General features: G+C 42.9%; 1 protein-coding gene across 1 annotated transcript in view; it reads right to left on the bottom strand.

Annotated features, from left to right (window-relative positions):
• The window catches only part of fut8 (fucosyltransferase 8 (alpha (1,6) fucosyltransferase)), a 139728-nt gene extending 130394 nt beyond the window's left edge, over positions 1-9334 (bottom strand). Inside the window, exon 1 of the mRNA NM_001001232.2 lies at positions 9295-9334. The gene's annotated coding sequence lies outside the window, so the exon portion shown is untranslated. The remainder of the gene's footprint in view (positions 1-9294) is intronic.
• Positions 9335-22359: the final 13025 nt, after the last annotated feature.

A 22359-nucleotide genomic window follows, 5' to 3' on the forward strand; every position in this document is an offset into this window, starting at 1 on the left:
TTCACTGGTTGGATCCTTCTATAAGCGTTTGCATTGCTGGCAGAGGGATGAATAACATGAATATTATGGCTGCTTTGGCAAAAATAATAGCATTAAGAAAGTCTCAGTATAGTGCCAATAGATAATAGCGGGCCGTACAGTTGAAAACAAAATATATTTTCAATCTGGAAAGAAAACACACGACATCTGTATTATCGAATACAAGCAAGTGCCAGTTTTTTTAGGCTAACCGATTTGTCAACCCTGTTCAATTACGTTGTCCCCATTAATCTGAGTATTTCTGCAAGCATGCATAAAACATGTTTGAATAATCATAGTGAGACTGGCAAAATAATGGATATGTTCCCGTTGCATTTAAAGCAGGACTAAAGCTAAACACAGGATCAGTCTAGCCATATTATAACATATATTTTGCACCCCCAGTAGCTCCCCATCTTTTTTTCTGCTGATTTACAGAACAGGCTGTCAGTTACCTTAGCTTAGGGACCGACTAACAACAAACTTTATATATACACTCCATAAACTAGATTCAAGTTTATAAAGCAAATTGTTCAGATTTGAATTACATGTCAGCATGGAAATTAGTGCACTCTGTGTTTAAATTAAATAAGAACCAGCCTTGTAGTTGCATCAGCTACTAAAAGAAATACAACATGACTTTCTGAATGTTTGTATGATTTTCAACAACCCCTAAAATAAGCTTCCCAATAGCAGCTCAGAATACACTGAGCATGTGCAGTGCCACTGGCACTCAAAAGATAACCCAACAAGAGCACTACAGTGTGCACTACACTGACTCCTTCTCCCTTGACAGCAATAGAGAACAGAAGCAACACCACAAGGGTTAATTCCTTACACGGGAGTCTTCACATAATACATGCCATACCTAAAGCAAAGAAAAAGAAGAAGCTTGTGTACTCAGAAGCTGAAGAAAACACTAAAATAATACCTTAGTTAAACCACTAAAATTGGGTACATAAGGTACAGGAGCCTGCGATTCATACCAAAAGGGACTCCATCAAAGGCTGTATACAGGATGTTCTCCCTGTACTGTACATAGGCTTTTAATGCTTTGAATTAAGGAACAGTCTAGCATTTAATTCAGGATCTTCTGCTTTCTGTCGATGAGCGCTGGCCCATGGCACAAAGGGCAGTATGGCCGAACTACTGTATGTCCAGCCTGACATTTTCTAGCCAATCTGCTATCACAACCCAACACAATAGGTAAAATACCTTCAATTACTGGGTAGAACACAGAGGGAAAGAATGGTACATCTGTTATATCCAGGCAGGCCATTCCCTATGCACCTACAGGGGCACTGGATTTTCTGTCCAGACAGACCAACAGTAAAACAATTAGGTATGTCAAAGCTATCTTTCCCGTTATATTACATAACAAAGAAAAAAAGTGCATTATTGGTAGATGTGGGTTACAGCATTGGGGCAAATATACTTTGTGCTCGAAAGGTCTTAATGCAAGTAGAAAAAATAAATAAATATGCTTACAAAAAAAAAAGAAAAACAAAAAAAGTCTGCAGAATTTTGCAACAACTTAGAGTTTATTACAAACATATGGCAATCAGAGACCGGGGGAAAATTCGATTTCCTTTAGTTCAATCTTTGGTACTTGTTCAACAAGGGTTTGGGAAAGGACAGCAATATTTCTTCTACGGTAATTCCCTCTCCGTTTGCTTTATTGAAGGGGAAACAACAGCTGTTAACCATATAGGTATGGTACCTTTAATCCCTATCTTATTATGAAGCTGAATACCCAATAACAGGGTTTCCTATGCTTTTTTTTTTATAAAAAGTTCACCTTTCTTCTGTTCACATACCCTGTAATTGTAAAGCTACTAAATGTTTTTAATAAAAATAATAAATGACAGTACTGGAAGGCATAGCTAACTTACATGTACTCCACAAATGCCCATGTTCCCCTTGGGGGTAATCATTTATATCTCTTATACACTGTCTCTAGGTTACTTGGCTTTATTTACCTGCATATAATTAGTAATTAGGTTGTGGGAGCTGGAGTTTTGCTTTCTAGCAGAAATATCCATTCAGTAGTCTTGTGGCAACTGTGCCAGGATCGCTGCTTTACCCACTGAACTTGCCTTGTTTCCCTTCTATAGAAAAGCCATACAAATATTTGCTGCCAACTCTAAATAGTGGGGGTAGCATCACAATAGCACATTACTTATTAACGTCCATTTGTTACCACTGTGTCAATGGTGTCACTATAACAAAAGCACGGATAAGACAAAAGAGACCCAGGTGACAGTATCAATAACCATCAATTATCTGCTCCTCTTTAGAAGACACAACAGCTGTAAAAAGGGGGTTGCAGGGGGTCCCTAGCAACACAGGAAAGATGGGTGCTTTTTGGGGTGCCCGACCTGCAGGACCACAGTTAATGATGAACTTCAACTGCCAGCATTTAAGGTGCCGTCTCCCATGGGAAATGTCTGGCACCAACAGTATTGGCCCTTTTGAGCCCAAAGCTGGAAAGTGCCAGTAAATTCCTGGTGTCATCTGTCTAAGTTTCTAAGAGTCACAGACTCAAGTAGGGGGCTGGACTACAAAACCATTATGGCGGGATACTGTACTGTATACTGTAGCTGTTCATTATTCAAGCAGAAATATCTAAATATCATTCTAAGTAATACATTTAATGCTAATTGAAGCAACACTTGGCTCCTTCTGCTGGTCCTAAATTGTGATATAACAGCAGTCCTTATACAATTTCCCATCATCTGTAGCCTGCCACCAAAAATCTTTCTGTTTTAACATCCATGTCCTATGGCCTAACGTAATAATTAATCATGTCGGGTGTATAAAGAACAATGGGAAGTAAAAAAGACAAATGGCCTCTGAGCTGTTGGATCAAAAGCCCAAAAGCTGGCCATACATGTTAAGATTTTTCTCTCCCTAATGACCAATTTCAGTGCGATCTGACTAATCCGTCAAATTATTGTATGCACATCTGGCAATCAGTCAGAAAATCGATCAGGCAGGTCGGACTGGGCTGTCGGGACACAGGGAAAAATCCCAGTGGGCCCCGGTGGCCCAGACCAGACCCTTGCCGTTGCTTCCCCTGCCCGACCGTTCCTCGGATGTTAAAGATGTCGGGTTGGGGACCCTATGGGGGGTTAGGGGGGACCCTGTGGGGAGGGTTATGGGACGTGGCCGGTGGAAGTACCTGCAGGGCCCCTGGGGCGGGAGCCCCAGTGTGCCCTGCGCCCCCCAGTCCAACCCTGCAGGGTTAAACATTTTCACTGTTAACAATGAAATTTGCCCCTTGCCCTACCAGGGCAGGTAGTTCTCCCAGCTTCAGCTAGACGATATTGCTTGAAATGGTATTCATTGATTGACAAATAGTATTTTTAAATGATTGTTTCAAGATAAGCTTGGTCCTACAATAACGAAAAGACCTTTTAAAAACCAGCTTTAAGGTGGGCATGCACGAGCGGCTCTTCTCCTGTTATACCCAAAGGTGGGCGATATCGGGCTAATTTGATAGGGCCAAACGATCGAATTTCAACAGCAAGCATAGCTGCCATCGGATCGGGGACCACATCAACAAACCTGCCTGCTCAAGATGTACCCAATTTTAGGCCAGATATCCACTGGGTAGGCCCGTCTGGCCTGCCTATACACAGGCAGATAAGCTGCCGAATCCGTCTGAAGGACCAGAATCGGCTGCTGAAATCTGCCTGTGTATGATCACCTTAACTATACTACTGACAGATCTGCCTGAGCTGATTTGGGCAGTTGTGTGTACAGCCGCACTGTTTGGGGAGGGCTAACTGTGCTCAGAAAACCATTACAGAGAGCAGCGATAATCACAAAGCGTTCGACAAACCAAAAGATTTGCTCTCATGACAGTAGAGGAGTGCGGCTACAAACACACACTTCTAACCTGCACGCCATGGATGGGCAAATTTGCTTAGAGAAACAAACCGGTGCTAAAGGATAAACAAAACATACGGTATGAATGTGTTAAGTGTTTGCCCGCTGTGTTTTCTCATATGTGACATAAGCCATACATTTCTAGACATCTTTATGTATTATAGTGATACAGTAAGGGGAAGGCAAGAGGGAGCATGATAAATGCCAGCCATGGTTATTATAGGGCAAGGATAGACAGCACTTGGTGATGTAGTTTCAGGTTATACCTTCTTACATTATTATTCTTCATTTATATAATACATTATTAGTCACATCCTGTACGTCACTGGTTCCTTACTTCTATGATGAAAAAAGCTATATATTAAAAAAAAACACACCTCTTGTGGTAAAGTCAGGAAACTTACACAAAGGTGTTATGTTATTTTATAAATCCATAAACGGCAAGTAATATCGACTCCTTAAGAGGAGTTATGTGCAGAAATGATTTGGTTTCCCTAATAAAAGCAGGAAAGCAACATGGCACAGAAAACTCCTTCTGCTCTTCCGTACTAGCATTTATGTGTATAAGTGGGAGTTGCCTTGTTGGTTGCTCTCCATAGCAACAAGAGAATTTATTTACCAGATCCTGCTAAAAATGGGATCAGTCAACACATCTTTAAGAATAAAGTATAAACCATATTTATATACTAGGTATGTTTCTTGTATATAATACATCCTGAATGAAAAGCGCACAATTCATCTGCATTACAGGGTACACACAGGCCTATAGAAAGGAAAAGCAACCTTCTAACAGGAAGGAAATGATGAAGCTGCAAGGTCTGGGGGAACCTAAACCACTGACACCACGTTCTCTAACAGGAGTAAACTTCATCTCTCTGGCACGTGGTTCTGACAAGAGCGCTTCTCAAACAGCACCATATTCAGGGTTACTGTATCCTGGATGCACAATGCTATAATTACATTTCATTATCTGGGCATGATCAGTAGAAAATCAATAAATTAAATAAAGTTACAATATAAGGGGATTGCATTGCACGTGGCACAGCTTCTTTCAAACTGATTTGGTACCTCATCAAATTAGGGAATCTTACCATGTATGGCCACCTTAATTAGTAGGTTGTATGGATGCATACTGCATGGCTGCATAGAAATCAGTGCAGTCTGCATCCTAAACTAAAGGGAATAACCACCCAAAAAACTTTTCTGCATCATGAAAGAAAATGTGATTCTACAAATATACACTAAACCTTGCCAATGATTTCAGATGTACTTGCACACGTGATTGCAACTGAAAGCAGTTCATTCTCTGCCCTACAGAACCAATGTAGCAGGAGCCAGCTAATTAATGGACCTGGAAGAGAACCAGTTCCAGAACCAGAGGACACAAAGAGATAAGCAAACATTGCTTCCAAGTACAACTACAGAGAACTTTAAAACCACTGAAAATGGGTCATTAAGGGATATTGGAAAGCAGAATAAAATTACAATCATTTTTATTATGCTAAATACAGTCTCTTTTGGGTGGAGGTGCACTTTAAGGGTTAGCCATGCAGGAGTTAGATTAGGTTATGCGTCAGGTTGTAAAGGGGTGAGGTAGAAACTTTATATCGGGAACAAATAAAAATGTCAGACATATTATGCCAGTATGTGGCAGACACAAGGAAATGCTGCTACAATGTTACAAAGTGTCACAATGTTACAGAGGGCTGAGTGTTAAAGTGTAACAATGTTTACACAGGGCTGAGTGTTAGTACTGTGTAACTATCCCTGAGAAAGAACAGGCTTAAAGGGGATATAAACCAAAAACTCTTGAGGAAATGAAAGCGATTGAAATTCTACAAAGCTTTCCATAAGTGAACAGTGAAGATTTTCAATGGTTTCAATGTTAATTTGTCAATATAACTTGCTATTAAAAACGGAGTCAGGCCTGGGCTGCCGGGTTGGTCTAAAAGGGCCAAATCTGTCGGTTTGTTAAAAAATGAATAGGTCTTTATTGCCCCTTTACATAAATACAATAGAAAATGGTCAGTTCTGTCCCCTGCAACTTTTCTACTAATGAAGTACAGTCTGTGGGACGCTAAACCTACACGCACTCCTCTTACTGCGCCGGATAGCCGAGCCACTTCCCTCAATCAGCACGCCCATTGGAGGGTTCCACCTGCATGGCTACCTCAATCATTGGAAAAATATGATAATAATTTCAATAGTCATGGAGAATATGTAGTGTGCTTCTGTGGGGCATATGCACTGGTAACCGGCATGCCTCATGCCTTGGAAATTGTGGAAAATAAAAGCAATAGTGTTGAAACTATGAAGTTACCTTGGGGCAGATCAGAGCTCTCTGTCACCAATAATATAAATATACATTTAACTGCATGGCTGCTAGGCCTTCTCATCCTAGAAACCAGGTATTTATTTGTATGTTAATGTGAAGGATGAATAGAAGCAACAAACAAAAAAAAATAACTGTAGCCTAAATACTATCTATTTCATCTGTGGGACTGCTGGGACCAGTGCACCTAGCAACCAGAGACAACTGCAAACTTTCTGACTGGAGAGTAGGAGGGTTAAAAAGGCAACTAATTAATAATTGCTATATGAACACTGAGAAAAACACAACTGCTTACATTACTTCTGTCTAAGACATCTCATTAAAAGGTAAACTTCACCTTTAAAGTTTTTCTAAACCGAGTCCCAACAAAATAAATAGGTTGTACACATTGGAACAGAAAATCCAGGTAAGGGTAAACACTGGCAACATTTGGGTAATTCAAGCTCAATGCTGGTTATACATTATCAGCTGGATAAGAAAGAGGAGATATTCTGCCAGGTTTCTGCCAGGCTGTCAGTCCAATCTGTTACATTCAGTGGGCTGTAGGCAGATATAGTGGTATGAGGGGGTGTAATTGTAATTATACAAACACAACAGAACTCAAGATCAGAAAGATGCTCACAGGACTGGTGTTGCTGAACAGCAACTGCTGAAACTATAGTTAATGTTATAAGCAAACTTTTACCAGGGTGATTTATAATAACTGTCAGGCAGTTACTCACATTGTGCCCAGCTCAAGTAGCACATCAGGTACAACACTATGTGCAACCTACACGCTGCCAGCAAAGTGTTACCTAAGCAGTTTGATAACACACAATATTGTCACAATAAGAAAAGTACATACTGCACATACCTATGTGCCCAAAATATCAATTGGGCACTGCAAGCACTCTGGCACAGATACTCTAGTGATTGTAAATTATCACTCTCACAGCCCCTCGGCCTCAGCAGCACTCTCACAGCCCCTCGGCCTCAGCAGCACTCTCACAGCCCCTCGGCCTCAGCAGCACTCTCACAGCCCCTCGGCCTCAGCAGCACTCTCACAGCCCCTCGGCCTCAGCAGCACTCTCACAGCCCCTCGGCCTCAGCAGCACTCTCACAGCCCCTCGGCCTCAGCAGCACTCACACCCACTGAAAGCAGAGTAAAGGAGGTTTCACCATTAGCACCTAAAGGGGTCATTTTGTTGTAAGGGCAGTCACGTACTGACGAGTAAGGGTGCTGATGAGTTGCAATTAAAAGTTAAATACAATATAAGTTTCCAACAATCACTTGTAAGTGATTCAAAGTGCTGCCCAACCCCCAGGTACATAGAGGAACATGTCAGGTTGAACCAGCAGCTGGGGAGTTTGCTTTCCTTCCTCTGGGTCAGTGTGTACAGAACTGCATCAGCACTTGCCCCACCTGCATTTACATTTCTGTCATTGTCACAGCACACTCCCGGCAAACTCAGCAGCTCATACACACTCAGTGTACACATGGATCAGCAGACTAATGCAATAGGCATAACGTACCAGCTGTGCCCAGCTTAACTAATGCCATAGACACAATTACATCAGACACACATCACAACGCAAAGACTGCTCACCAGGCATATACTGTAAACAAAGCAGGCCAACCACACACGGTGTATACACAGTACACCCAATGCCCACACACACAGTACCCCAGGCATGAACTGGGAACCCAAAGTACACAGAACACACAGACTGTACATAAAGAACCCAAGGCATAGAAAGGGTACCCACAATAGTGCAGGCACAGAGTAATACAGGCAGGCACAATGAAACCACAGTGCCCCCATGTGTAGTGTACTCACAGTGCCCCCATGTGTAGTGTACTCACAGTGCCCCCATGTGTAGTGTACTCACAGTGCCCCCATGTGTAGTGTACTCACAGTGCCCCCATGTGTAGTGTACTCACAGTGCCCCCATGTGTAGTGTACTCACAGTGCCCCCATGTGTAGTGTACTCACAGTGCCCCCATAGTGTACCCACAGCGCCCCCATAGTGTACCCACAGCACCCCCATAGTGTACCCACAGCGCCCCCATAGTGTACCCACAGCGCCCCCATAGTGTACCCACAGCGGCCCCATAGTGTACCCACAGCGGCCCCATAGTGTACCCACAGCGCCCCCATAGTGTACCCACAGCGCCCCCATAGTGTACCCACAGCGCCCCCATAGTGTACCCACAGCGCCCCCATAGTGTACCCACAGCGCCCCCATAGTGTACCCACAGCGCCCCCATAGTGTACCCACAGCGCCCCCATAGTGTACCCACAGCGCCCCCATAGTGTACTCACAGAGCCCCCATAGTGTACTCACAGCACCCCCATAGTGTACTCACAGAGCCCCCATAGTGTACTCACAGAGCCCCCATAGTGTACTCACAGAAGCCTCATGTGTAGTGTACTCACAGTGGCCCATAGTGTACTCACAGTGGCCCATAGTGTACTCACAGAAGCCTCATGTGTAGTGTACTCACAGAGCCCCCATAGTGTACTCACAGAAGCCTCATGTGTAGTGTACTCACAGTGGGCCAATGTGTACTCACAGCGCCCCAAGGCATACACAATCTATTCAAAGTACCCAGCCATGGCCACATTACCCCAGGCATGCATGGTATATCCAGCACCCTAATGTGACCCAATGTAACACAGGGACACAGCACCCTCACTGTATTGTACCCACAGCACAATAGGAACACAGAGGGTAAATAGAGCACCCAGCACTGCAGGCATATTGTCTGCCCCCCAGCACATCACAAACACACAGTGTAAACACAGTACCCACACTGGTATCAGAACCATGCAAGTTCCATCAGTAGAGCATGAAGACAAAGTAAAAGCCCTGGCAGGAATATACATGGCCAGCTGTGCCAATGCTCCCTGTCATCCTAGGAAGCAGCCCAGTGTCTCCCACTCCCCTACTGTACAGCCAGTGAGACCCAGCACCGCACACACACACATCTATATAACGTACAGCTTGTAAGCAGCCACCCACTCCCTTCCCAACCCTCCCTGCGAGCATCCCCAGGCCGGCACAGCCGGTACCTTATGTCTCCGGGAGCCTGTAGGATAGCGGTGCTTGCAGAGCAGACAGGAAGCCGAGCTCCGGGCGGAGAGCGCTCAGATACTGGCAGCCAGGCAGGGGCAGGAGGAGGGAGCGGGCGGGGAGGGAGACAATGCGCAGGCGCAAAGCGAACAACGGGGGCGATACGGAGGGGCGGGGGGGACAAACGCAGGCGTCTACAGGATGCCCTCTTGCCTTACAGCAGGGGCTCATAGGGACCCACACACTTTGGGCGTCCGCTCTTCAAAGTTCAGGGCTACGGGCACCCTTAGGCTCAGAACCTTTTGTAACTGGGTGCCACCGTATTGAGATACATTGCTGTGTACCGCTGGGTGCTATGGGTGCTAGTGGAGCCGGGACATACCCTCCTGCAATTGGGCTACAGCAGGGCTGCTTCCTTCCGTTTCTATATTACTTGTGCTTATAGCCTCCTATATACTGTCATAGCTATACACCTCATATACCTACATACTGTACCTGCACCACTCATCTATAGACATACTGTCATATCTACAGGCATTATACCTTATATACCTACCTACATACTGTACCACTCATCTATAGGCATACTGTCATATCTACAGGCATTATACCTTATATACCTACCTACATACTGTACCACTCATCTATAGACATGCTGTCATATCTACAGGCATTATACCTTATATACCTACCTACATACTATACCACTCATCTATAGGCATACTGTCATATCTACAGGCATTATACCTTATATACCTACCTACCTACTGTACCACTCATCTATAGACATGCTGTCATATCTACAGGCATTATACCTTATATACCTACCTACATACTGTACCTGTACCACTCATCTATAGACATACTGCCATATCTACAGCCATTATACATTATATACCTACCTACCTACTGTACCACTCATCTATAGACATGCTGTCATATCTACAGGTATTATACCTTATATACCTACCTACATACTGTACCTGTACCACTCATCTATAGACATACTGCCATATCTACAGCCATTATACATTATATACCTACCTACATACTGTACCGCTCATCTATAGACATGCTGTCATATCTACAGGTATTACACCTTATATACCTACCTACATACTGTACCGCTCATCTATAGACATGCTGTCATATCTACAGGCATTATACCTTATATACCTACCTACATACTGCACCGCTCATCTATAGACATGCTGTCATATCTACAGGTATTATACCTTATATACCTACCTACATACTGTACCTGCACCACTCATCTATAGACATAATGTCATATCTACAGGTATTATACCTTATATACCTACCTACATACTGTACCGCTCATCTATAGACATGCTGCCATATCTACAGGCATTATACCTTATATACCTACCTACATACTGTACCACTCATCTATAGACATACTGCCATATCTACAGCCATTATACCTTATATACCTACCTACATACTGTACCGCTCATCTATAGACATGCTGTCATATCTACAGGTATTACACCTTATATACCTTCCTACATACTGTACCGCTCATCTATAGACATGCTGTCATATCTACAGGTATTACACCTTATATACCTACCTACATACTGCACCGCTCATCTATAGACATGCTGTCATATCTACAGGTATTACACCTTATATACCTACCTACATACTGTACCGCTCATCTATAGACATGCTGTCATATCTACAGGCATTATACCTTATATACCTACCTACATACTGCACCGCTCATCTATAGACATGCTGTCATATCTACAGGTATTATACCTTATATACCTACCTACATACTGTACCTGCACCACTCATCTATAGACATACTGTCATATCTACAGGTATTATACCTTATATACCTACCTACATACTGTACCGCTCATCTATAGACATACTGTCATATCTACAGGCATTATACCTTATATACCTACCTACATACTGTACCACTCATCTATAGACATGCTGTCATATCTACAGGCATTATACCTTATATATATTTATACATAGTTATCATGTCACCTCTTAAGCGCCTCTTCTCCAGTGTAAACAGACCCAACTTGGCCAGTCTTTCTTCATAACTGAGACTTTCCATACCCTTTACCAGCTTAGTTGCCCTTCTCTGGACCCTCTCTAACTCAATAATGTCCCGTTTGAGCACTGGAGACCAAAACTGAACAGCATATTCTAGATGGGGCCTTACCAGCGCTCTGTAAAGGGGAAGAATAACCCCCTCCTCCCGTGAATCTATACCCCTTTTAATACAGCTCAAAACCTTGTTTGCCCTTGCAGCTGCTGCCTGGCATTGCTTGCTACAGCCAAGTTTATTATCTACAAGGACTCCAAGGTCCTTCTCCATTAGGGATTTGCCTAGTGCAGTCCCATTAAGGGTATACGGGGCTTGCATATTTTTACATCCCAGGTGCATGACCTTACATTTATCCACATTAAATCTCATCTGCAACTTAGCTGCCCAGATTGCCAGTTGGTCAAGATCCTGCTGCAGGGATGTCACATCCTGGATAGAATTGACTGGTCTGCAGAGTTTTGTGTCATCTGCAAACACTGATACATTACTCATAATACCCTCCCCTAAGTCATTTATGAACAAATTAAACAAAAGTGGACCCAGTACAGAACCCTGAGGGACCCCACTGAGAACCTTACTCCAAGTAGAGAATGTACCATTAACAACCACCCTCTGTACCCGATCCTGTAGCCAGTTTTCTATCCATGTGCAAACGACTTCACTAAGACCAATAGACCTTAGCTTAGAAAGCAGTCGTTTGTGGGGAACGGTATCAAATGCTTTGGCAAAATCCAAATAGATGATATCTACTGCATCCCCACTGTCCAGCTTCTTACTTACCTCATCATAAAAAGCAATTAAATTGGTCTGACATGACCTGTCCTTCATAAAGCCATGCTGATTACTGCTCATAATGGCATTCTCCACTACATAATTTTGAATGTGATCCCTTAACAAGCCTTCAAATAACTTGCCCACCACGGATGTCAAACTTACAGGCCTATAATTGCCAGGCTGAGATCTTACTCCCTTTTTAAATATGGGAATGACATTCGCCTTCTTCCAATCCCTAGGTACCATACCTGATGAAAGAGAGTCTGAGAATATCAGAAACAAGGGCCACTGCAATTCTGCCCCTAGCTCTCTCAGTACCCGAGGGTGTATTCCATCTGGCCCAGGTGCCTTGTTTACATTTATCGTGTGTAACCCTTTAAGCACCATATCCTGTGCCAACCACTGTGTAGTTGGAGCTGAGGTAACAGTGCAGCTATTGGGTGGGACTTGGCCCTCTGGCTCCTCTACTGTATACACAGAAGAAAAGAACTGGTTAAGCACATCTGCCTTTTCTGTATCCGCTGTAACCATATTGTTACTATAACTCAATGGGGCCACACCCTCAACCTGCATCTTTTTACTATTAATATACTTAAAAAACTTTTTGGGGTTAGTCTTGGCCTCGGCCGCGATGCGCTCCTCATTTTCTATCTTTGCGTTCCGGATTGCTGTTTTACAACACTTGTTATAGTGTTTATAATCATTAAACGCAGCTACTGTCCCCTCTGACTTATATTTCTTAAAAGCTTTCCTTTTTCTCCCTATTAACTTCTTTACCTCAGAGTTAAGCCACATAGGGTGATTCTTAACACTTCTACTTTTTCTTATTAATGGAATAAATTGAGAACAGTAATGATTTAATATCATTTTAAATGACAACCATTTCTGCTCTGTGTTTTTATCAGAAAACATAATGCCCCAATCTATGCCCTGAAGCGCTGCCCTTAAGGAGCTAAAATTTGCCTTCCTAAAATTCATTGTCTTTGTTGCCCCCGTGTAAATTTGTTTCCTGCACCAAACATCAAATGAAATAACATTATGGTCACTATTACCCAGGGGTTCAACCACTTGCACATTTGCTATACGTTCTGGGTCATTAGAGATCACTAGATCTAGTATAGCATGGTTCCTGGTTGGCTCCTCAACAACTTGTGACATAAAGTTGTCATGCAGCAAGTTTATAAACTTGTTCCCATTTACTGTCCTGGCAGTACTATTGCCCCAGTCAATATCAGGGTAATTAAAATCCCCCATTATTATCACTTGCCCCAAACTAGCAGCCTTTTCTATTTGCAACAGGAGCTGGGCCTCCTCCTCTTCGCTTACATTAGGGGGTCTATAGCATACCCCTACAATTAGTTTGGTAGATTCTTTACTATCTGTGAGAAGCTCAACCCATAAGGATTCAGCTCCCTCTGTTAACCCCATCACTTCCTCCTTAATATTTGCTTTTAATTCCTGCTTAATGAACAGACACACTCCTCCTCCTTTTCTATTGCCCCTGTCCCTCCAAAACAATGTATACCCCCCAATATTAACAGCCCAGTCATGAGACTCATTCAACCAAGTTTCAGCAACTCCAATCACATCATATTTCCGCTCCAACGCCAGTACCTCCAGCTCTCCCATTTTACCAGTCAGACTCCTTGCATTGGTAAACATACATTTAATACTGGTTCCGGCGTGAGAATGACGTGTAAACAACTTATGGGCCTCCCTGCCATTATCAGTATCCCGAAGCAAGTCTCCTCCCCCATTTTCCCTTACTATGCCCACTACCTCATCTATCCTGTCTACCACAGAATTTCCCACTGCACCCTCCCCCCCCACTCCTAGTTTAAAATCTCCTTTTTAAAATATACCTACCTACATACTGTACCGCTCATCTATAGACATGCTGCCATATCTACAGGCATTATACCTTATATACCTACCTACATACTGTACCGCTCATCTATAGACATGCTGTCATATCTACAGGTATTATACCTTATATACCTACCTACATACTGTACCGCTCATCTATAGACATGCTGTCATATCTACAGGTATTATACCTTATATACCTACCTACATACTGTACCACTCATCTATAGACATGCTGTCATATCTACAGGTATTATACCTTATATACCTACCTACATACTGTACCACTCATCTATAGACATGCTGTCATATCTACAGGTATTATACCTTTTATACCTAGGAGGTCAGTAATACAGTCACCGGTGCAGGGGATGCAAGCAAGCAAGTGACTGGAGGGGGTGGTATCAAATGATCAGCAGGGGAGGGAGGATGTTTTGTGAACATGGGTTAGGCTGTGTGGGAGCACGTCGGGCCTTTGGCACAACAAGATGCTGGACAGCCCCCACCATCTCCTTTCTTTTCTGTACACCCCCTCCCCTTATTAAAAAGTCATAAATAAAGATTTCAACAAAAAAAACAAGATGCTGGACAGGTGCTGCTCAAGACTACAAGTGAATTTCCAGAGACCATAATGTTCTGGTGTCCACCATATATACAATGTTACAAACATATTTTAAGGGTCATGGCGCTGTAGGCAATCTGCCTGGACACAATAAAAAATGATCAGTGGTGAAAAAACCTTGATCAACTTCTGGACAGATTTAAGTTGGCCTTTAGACACAAAACACAACAGTTTACTTTCTCACTACCCCATGCTAATTCAGTTAAAGAGGGCTTTATGATAGGAGACTCATAAAGACCCTCCAGCTTTGACTGAGAGACATAGGAAAGCCAACTGGACTTCACCAAAACACATCTGAAAAAGACAAAATCCTTCTGGGGAATAGTCCTGTGGACTGTAATGAAATTATTGGTTTTTGGTAAAGCCCAGCATCCCTGTTTACTGGGAAAATGAAGTGAAGCTTTTATAGAACAGAACACCATCTCTACAGTCAAACATGACAACTTCTGAGACATCAGACCCACTGTTTCCACTTTCACCTCCTCCAGCACTTGCCTCGAGCATTTGAGCTGGTCAAAAGGGGCCACATAATGTATGCAAAGAGCACAGTTGCACTCATCACAAAGTGTTGAATTTATTTTTAATAAAACCAGAGTTGTAGCTCTTAAAGTTACCTGGGTGGCTTTTTGCTGCTTGAAGCAAGGATCTCACCATGCCTTATGGATAAACTGGCACTGCATGGAGGAAGTTCACTGAAGTTTTGGGGTTGTTTTGCAGGAATTGGGTGCCTTCTGTGTGTGCATGGCATCATGATATTTGGAGATTACCAATGCATTTGGAGAGCAATATTGAAACCCAGAAATCTGGATTTCACAGATCATGTATCGTCTAGCAGGACAATGACCCAAAGCACACTTCAAAAAGCACTTAGGAATGGTTAAAGGCCTAACACTGGACTTGGTGAACAATGAGTCCAGATCTAAATTCCATTGAACACTTGTGAAGACATATCTTAAACCTGCAGTTATGAGAAGGCATCAAATATGTCAAAATATGGGAGAACTGGGACAGAAGGTCTGCTGATTCCTTGCACATGCTCTGTGTTGCTTTCACTTGCATAAGCTTAGGGACTGGCACACAATATACTGTATGCATTGACTATAAATGTTACAATATAAAGCTAATTATTAAATAATACAGATTATTAGAACATGGCAGCAGAAATCAGTGCAATTAGCAACTCAATTTAATAATTGGCCCTGTAGAATTAGCTTATATGACAGGCTAGCCTCATTTTCTAATTGCGTCTACCCCTAAGCTTAGCTTCCCAATAGCTACCCAGAGCACACTACAGAGAAAAAGGAAATCAGTTTTAAAATTCTGAATTATTTGATTAAAATAGAGTCTATGGGAGACGGGCTTTCCGTAATTCAGAGCTTTCTTAATAACAGGTTTCCGGATAAGGGATCCCATACCTGTATTATTAGAACTCACCCCCCCCTTAGGAATGTGGATCTGAGCCAATCAGCAGGAAGCTGACTCATAGGGGCTGATTTACTAATCCACGAATCTGAATCCCGAATGGGAAAAAATCGAATTGGAAACAAACATTTTGCGATTTTTCGTAAATTAACACAACTTTTTCATAGCCATTACGACTTGCTCGTATATTGTCGCGACTTTTTCGTATTGAGCGCTCGTAAACGGTGGGCAAACCTTTGCGACTTTGCATGATTTTGGAAGCCTCCCATAGGACTCAATGGCACTCTGCAGCTCCAACCTGGCCCAAGGAAAGTCTCCCATAGGGCTCAATGGCACTCTGCAGCTCCAACCTGGCCCAAGGAAAGCCTCCCATAGGGCTCAATGGCACTCTGCAGCTCCAACCTGGCCCAAGGAAAGTCTCCCATAGGGCTCAATGGCACTCTGCAGCTCCAACCCGGCCCAAGGAAAGTCTCCCATAGGGCTCAATGGCACTCTGCAGCTCCAACCCGGCCCAAGGAAAGTCTCCCATAGGGCTCAATGGCACTCTGCAGCTCCAACCCGGCCCAAGGAAAGTCTCCCATAGGGCTCAATGGCACTCTGCAGCTCCAACCCGGCCCAAGGAAAGTCTCCCATAGGGCTCAATGGCACTCTGCAGCTCCAACCCGGCCCAAGAAAAGTCTCCCATAGGGCTCAATGGCACTCTGCAGCTCCAACCCGGCCCAAGGAAAGCCTCCCATAGGGCTCAATGGCACTCTGCAGCTCCAACCCGGCCCAAGAAAAGTCTCCCATAGGGCTCAATGGCACTCTGCAGCTCCAACCCGGCCCAAGGAAAGCCTCCCATAGGGCTCAATGGCACTCTGCAGCTCCAACCCGGCCCAAGGAAAGTCTCCCATAGGGCTCAATGGCACTCTGCAGCTCCAACCCGGCCCAAGGAAAGCCTCCCATAGGGCTCAATGGCACTCTGCAGCTCCAACCCGGCCCAAGGAAAGTCTCCCATAGGACTCAATGGCACTCTGCAGCTCCAACCCGGCCCAAGGAAAGTCTCCCATAGGACTCAATGGCACTCTGCAGCTCCAACCTTGCCCAAGAAAAGTCTCCCATATGGCTCAATGGCACTCTGCAGCTCCAACCTGGCCCAAGGAAAGTCTCCCATAGGGCTCAATGGCACTCTGCAGCTCCAACCTGGCCCAAGGAAAGCCTCCCATAGGGCTCAATGGCACTCTGCAGCTCCAACCCGGCCCAAGGAAAGCCTCCCATAGGGCTCAATGGCACTCTGCAGCACCAACCCGGCCCAAGGAAAGCCTCCCATAGGGCTCAATGGCACTCTGCAGCTCCAACCTGGCCCAAGGAAAGTCTCCCATAGGGCTCAATGGCACTCTGCAGCTCCAACCCGGCCCAAGGAAAGTCTCCCATAGGGCTCAATGGCACTCTGCAGCTCCAACCCGGCCCAAGGAAAGCCTCCCATAGGGCTCAATGGCACTCTGCAGCTCCAACACCTGGCCCAAGGAAAGTCTCCCATAGGGCTTAATGGCACTCTGCAGCTCCAACCTGGCCCAAGGAAAGTCTCCCATAGGGCTCAATGGCACTCTGCAGCTCCAACCTGGCCCAAGGAAAGTCATGATACTGAAGCTTGAATGAATCCGAAACTTTCGGCACGACGGCTATGAAAAAGTCGCTACAATTTACGAGCAAGTAGTAATGGCTACGAAAAAGTTGCGACAATTTACGGAAAAATCGCAAAATACCGATCATTACGAAAAAACGCATTCGGACGCTTTTCGGACATTCGTGGATTAGTAAATGTGCCCCATAGTCTTACTAACTGAGCATGTTCACTTGGTCTGCGTGTCTGTGCAGGAGTGAGGCATTATGGGAACTTTCTTTACACAGCTGAGCGTTTTTTCATCCTGTTTGGCTTCTGATCTTCTGAACAGGTGAAATATGGAGAGACTTAAGGGCACTATTGAGAGAACTGAAGGTATGCCTGCAGCTTGAGATTAACTCTTTACTAGCACTGGTACATTCTTAATTTTAACATGATATGTCTGCTTTAAAGTTTGCTTTTCCACCTAACTGTTATCACGTGTGTTTGTGAAAGAGCCCTTTGGTGCCACTGACAGATATGCTATCTCTGAAGAGTATATGCAGTGCTGCTGACATTGCTAAGAGATACTGCCATTCATACTCATATATTTATGCATCATGGCAGGGGAGGAATGTCTGGCTTCTTAATAATGTATACCTTACGATAAACAGCAATATAGGGAAGGTTATTAAGGACTCAGGAGGAAAGCAGACAGCACAGATAGGACTGGTACTAGTAACAGGTAGGAGAGACAAGATACTAAAGGCAAAGTCTGAAAGTACAGTAACAAATGGGGTTAAACAGAGTCCAAGTTCAGGTCAGGGCAATCATGTTACAGGGTCAGAAAAAAACGGGCAGGAGTCCATCACTCGGGGGCATAGTTATCAAAAGGTGAAATAGAGCTTGCCAGAGGGAAATTCCGACACTTTAACATGTATGGAATTTTTTAGGAACATATCTTTTCGAAGGGTGAACATGAGAGTTCATCCATTGATAAATATGCCCTTAAAATCCAATAGAGAATAACAGAATTTCCCTCCAGCAATTTCAGGAATCCAGGCATATGAATACACACAGGAACAGGGTTTAGATTTGACCTATAATCAGGCTGAGGCTTAGGCATCAGTGGCATTAAATGAGCAGTATATCCCCTTGTTCAACATAAGTACAATGTTTAGGACTTAAGCTGAACATACTTATTGCCTATTTAATCACAAAAAAATCTCTCAATTTTTGATAGGCAACTGAAGATACTCCATGTTGGGTCCTTGCGAGGTGGATAATTAGATTACCAGTGCAGAGATAATCCCGCTGCATGATCAGAGTTGACAACTTTTCTAGAAAGAAATACAGACCTTACTTTCTTCCCTATTAATAACATTGGCATCAAACATCTGTTTAACCAGGCTGGTGGCAACTCTTTGCATATTGGTCTGCTAGCAAAACAGTGCCATGTGGAAGGGAAGGGGTTTTATATTGGTAATCTAATTATCTAACTTGCAAGGGCCAAACATGGCTCCACTATCCCTGTTCCCTGTTTTTCTCAAAAAGTAATAGAAACCATGGATGATTAAAGCAATAGGCTTAAGCCTTATTCTTTGCACTTATGTTAAACAAGTGCCCCTTTAAATATACTCTTTATATATATATATATATATATACCCATTAAATATTTTACATCATATTTTTATTTACACACCACTCACAGCACAGTGTATTCCAGTTGCGTCTTATAAACTTTTGACTTTTTAAACTTTGGAGGGGTCTCAGGTCGGGCAGAGGTCCACTCATTTGGAAAGGTTGTAGGCAAAGTGTATAGTTAGCTTTACTTTACAGTGTTTACAAGTTGCTGCTACAGTGCCTTAGATCAGTAGTGGTAGTACCCGGTTACATAGTTACATTGGGTTGAAAAAAGACCAAAGTCCATCAAGTTCAATCCTTTCAAGTGAACCCAGCACACACAACCTATACTGACCTATCTATCCACTCACATACAGACCCATACTGACCTATCTATCCACTCACATACAGACCCACACTGACCTATCTATCCACTCACATACAGACCCACACTGACCTATCTATACACTCACATACAGACCCACACTGAACTATCTATACACTCACATACATAAACTATATATACCTACATCAATACTAACTGTAGATATTGGTATCACAATAGCTTTGGATACTATGCTTGTTCAAGAACTCATCCAGGCCCCTCTTATAGGCATTAACAGAATCTGCCATTACAGCATCACTAGGAAGGGCATTCCCCAACCTCACTGCCCTCACCGTGAAAAACCCCCTACGCTGCTTCAAATGAAAGTTCAGTTCCTCTAATCTATATACTACACAGTTACACTGATATATACAGTAGCACATGTAGCTGCAGTAACATTGGAGATGCTCCCAGAGTATCAGTATGACTGGTAGTTATACGCCAATCTTTAGTATCACTGAGAGATGGGAGACACATGTACATACATAGCCTCTGTGCTGCTGGTACTTTTATAAACAGAGATCTAGTCATGCACGTTCTACCGTAATAACGTTGGTTTTCTACAGAGGTACAATACAGCTCATAGTTATGTACAGAGTTACAGTGCCACCGATGGCTATGCATAGAAGTACAGTGCTGCTGATGGCTATACACAGAGTCTGTACGGCATGATAATCATATACAGAGAGGTTTACAGCTATTACTTATGGAAGTTATGGAGTTAAAGTGGCCACAGATAATTGCCATAGATAACAGATATATACAGACCTATACACAGATAGACACACACACACATAGTGTAATAAGTTACAATAACTATAAAAGTGTAGCCTCACAGAGCAATTGGTTATTTTGGCTGCGGGGTCAACCTCCAAAATATTTTTTTGCTTAATACAAGAAAACATAATTCCAAGCAACTTACCAGTGAGAATTTATATAAAGTGCTTTAAAAGTTATTTGTAAATGTAATTGCTATTGATAGCAGCATTTGCTTAACTCCTTGTTGTTTCTTTTTAAACAAGGTTGCAAAGCTCAGGCTCCTCCAGCAACACAGGTCTGTCAGTCTGCTGCCTTGTTTTATATTGTTTCAAATGCCAGAGCCACCAGGGCAGAGAATAGAAAAGGACATGCAGACGCTCCTTCTAATAGCAATTATACATAGAAATAAGTAGAAAAAACCATTGCAAATTTCTAATGTATGTATATTGCAAAGTTGCTTAGAATTATGTTATACTTTATACACAGTATGACCATAAGTAACAGGGCAACAGTTGTTTATGTAGTAGGTTTCTAAGTATTGCCTGTGTTATATCTGCTCAGTTATAGCACATATGACCTTTGGCTACTGAGCTTTAGGCGGCATAGGTGCATATACTGTATACAGGTATTGGACCTCTTATCCAGAAACCCATTATCCAGAAAGTTCCCAATTACGGAAGGGCCATCTCCCATAGACTCCATTGTAATCAAATAATTCACATTTTTACTAATAGTTTTCTTTTTCTCTTTAATAATAAAACAGTACCATGTATGAGTGTATAGATTGGTAGGTGTGGGTTAGGTGTGCTGGGTTTACTTGGATGGGTTGAACTTGATGGACACTGGTCTTTTTTCAACCCTATGTAACTATGTAACTATATTTGATCTAAACAAAGATATAATGAATTCTTATTGGAGCCAAAACAATCCTGTTGGGTTTAATTACTGTTTAAATATTTTTTTTAGTAGGCTTAAGGTAGGAGATCCGAATTACAGAAAAACCCCTAATCCGGAAAACCCCGGGTTGCGAAGCATTCTGAATAGCGGGTCCCATACCTGTACTGTTTACATAGATTGAGAACCCATTAATTGATACACGTAAGGCAATGATTTCTAGGGGTAGCTCACCATTATCTTTTAGTATGATGTAGACAGTGATATTCTGAGACAATTTGCTCTTAGTATTTATTTGTAATTTCTTGTTGTTTTTCTAAATGATATAGCTTGTTTTGTTGTTCAGCAGCTCTCTACTTTGGAATTTAGCAGCTATGTGGTTGCTAGGATCCAAGTTATCCAAGCAGGGGCTTGAATGAGAGACTGGAATATGAATAGTAGGAGACTGAATAGAAAGTCATAAAAAGTAGCAATAACATTGTTGCCTCACAGTGGAATAGCTTTGGCTGCTGGAAAGTTGCTAAGAATTGGCCATTCTATAACATACTAAAGGTGAACTAGCCCTTTAACTGGTTGGTATACACTGCTAACTGCTAGGGGAACATTTACTGCACAATTTTGAGATAATTTCATATTTTTTAACTTACTTATAGAACATTTCAGAATGTATCCAAAGTTTCTTAAAATTCCATGAGTTTTTTTTGTTTTTTGTTAAATTCCCACGAAAAAATTGTACTTTGCGCAAAGAATGCGAACATTTCGGAATTCTTTAACACTTTGGTTACACTTTCCTTCGGACTATCTTGATCTGTTGACTACCACTGAGTCCTATGGAAGGCATCAAAGCCAGAAAGGTGTTTGTGGCATAGCAAACTTTTCAGCACGAAAATATTGGAGCGCAATTGCGATATTTTCATACAAGACATTTTAGAACTTCAGAAATTACCGTGGTTACTCAGATCTCAGTAAATGTGCCCCTTAATGTGCAGTCCTGAGATATGGACCTAGAGAGAGCCCAGAGATTGTGGCTCCATCTTGCCGT

The sequence above is a fragment of the Xenopus tropicalis genome, chromosome 8 (assembly GCF_000004195.4).
Source record: "Xenopus tropicalis strain Nigerian chromosome 8, UCB_Xtro_10.0, whole genome shotgun sequence".
NCBI classification, from domain to species: Eukaryota; Metazoa; Chordata; class Amphibia; order Anura; family Pipidae; genus Xenopus; species Xenopus tropicalis.